Source organism: Odontesthes bonariensis, chromosome 12 (genome assembly GCF_027942865.1).
Source record: "Odontesthes bonariensis isolate fOdoBon6 chromosome 12, fOdoBon6.hap1, whole genome shotgun sequence".
Taxonomy (NCBI): Eukaryota; Metazoa; Chordata; class Actinopteri; order Atheriniformes; family Atherinopsidae; genus Odontesthes; species Odontesthes bonariensis.
In genome coordinates, this window is record NC_134517.1 from 483,674 (window position 1) to 485,818 (window position 2,145).

Below are 2,145 nucleotides of genomic sequence, written 5' to 3' on the forward strand. Positions count from 1 at the left end.
CTCCTGCCTCTGCCTGTTTTTTAACAAGGCTGCGTTATGTCACCAGGTTTGGCTTCATCTCTGGTCTCAGGTGCAGTCCCAGTATTACAAAAAAACAGCAGCTATCAGTGAAGAAGAAAAATATTAAAAAATGACCCAGAAAACATTTGTTCCCACTGCTGTCGAACAGAAATAAAAATGGAAAAATTATCTTGGAAAACCTCGTTTTTTAAAAAATAAAAATAACTGAGCTTTGCTGAGTATTGTTATAGACGAGAAAACCAAACTAATTTCTCAGGAAATCCCTTTTTCTCTTGCTTTATAGGACACATTTAACAACCTACAAATGAACAAACACTCTTTTGGTCCAAAGAACCACAAATTCATTACAATCAGTCCAAACTAAACCCAACTGCAGGGATCCTGAGAACACTCGTGACTGTTGAAGAACGTTTGCTCCCAGGAATATCTGCACCCAGCAGCAGGAAACAGTCCATGGTCAGAGCCTCCTCCCGCATCGTTGCTGAAATACATTTCAAGCCAAAGGTTTTCCTTGAGGATCAAATCAGATCTCCATAAGGGCCCCAAGGATACCTTTTACCCTGCAGTAATGATGCATATCCTGGATCAGTTCACCAAGGGCACCAGACAGCTGAAGTTGATTTCTGTTTCATGGAATGTGCGTAAAGGGCCATTTCACAGCTTTTTTGGACTGTAGATCGGCCACAACAGTAAGACTGGCCGGTTCTGGACTGAATCACCCTCCAGAGGATATAGATAATTTAAAAGACAAGATAATATTTCATTACAAATCAGTAAGAAAAAAGGCTTTACGCAGATGACAAAGTTTATCAGAACAAAAACACTCAGGGGATTTCAGCCAAATAAGAATGAAAATAATGATCACATAGAGAGAGATACTAAGAAAATAAAATATAAATAAAATAAAATAAGACATCCTAAAAATGAAGATGAGGAACACATGAACACACTGTCAACGAATCTGCAGACATGTCAAGAGAAAGGTCAAGATGGCAGAAATGTAGTTCCAGAGGGGAGCACAGCTGACCCTCTGTGCCAAAAACAAAGTGGGAAGGGTTGATGGACACATGACAGAGAAACCAGCCACAGTGAAGATGGAGGAGGTTCTGAAGACTAAGCTCAGACCAGGGAAAGATGTCAAATCTGATGTGCAAGGAGAAGCTGAACACGAAAAAGAGGAGAGACAACGATGAGACTGAGTGACAGCAGAGGGGGCAGCGAGCTCTTTTAGGAGATCTTCATGCAAATAACTTTTCAATTCTCTGAATCTTGGGATAGATAAAGGTCTCACAAACCATTTTGGGTTTTTTGGTTTAATCTAAACCCTCTGTAGAGTGATTCAGTCCAGAAGTGACTTACTGCTGGTTTGAACAGGACCTGGTGTGGGCCGATCTACATTCCAGGAACGCTGTGAAATGGCCCTTTATGCACACGCCCTTTCATCCATGAAACAGAAGTCAACTTGAGTGAACTGAGCCAGGACATACATCATTACTGCAAAGTACTGCGAGGCTAAGAAATGTAAAAACCAGCAGAAAGGGACCTTTGGTCAAACTTAGAAAAGAAAAAAGATCATTTAATCCACGTTCTGTTTGCTTTTCGGGGCTCAAAGTCAAGAGAAAATACGATTTGGTCCATCTCATAAAATGCAGGATCAGATGGTTTATTGTTGCTGTTGTTGCCTTCAGGGCTTCCGTAGTTTCCTGTCCTGCAAGAACATGATCTCATTTCATCTTTGTCATACCCTCCTCTGCTTAGATGTGTTCCTTAGGTTCTATGCCACCTTTAAACCGTCACACGTCTTCAGTTCACCTGCTGATGGCATTAGCATGTGTGCTGTGACGGTTAGCAGAGAGGAACAAAGCAAACCAGAACTGGAGGAACAGAGTCCTGCGCTGCCTTATTTAGGTGGTTTCTGTTTGACAGAATACAAAAAGTCAAAGAATTACTTCTCTACATTATTCTGGAATCCCGTCACAGCTCACATCTGAGATTGTTGCTTAGAAACGATATCAGTCTAAATGTTTGTTCTGTGTGTGGGACAAATGTTCAGAGATGAGATGCACAGAAAGTCAAAGCAACAGCTTCAGGTGAAGAGCTCCAGAGACACGGCAGCTTTGGATC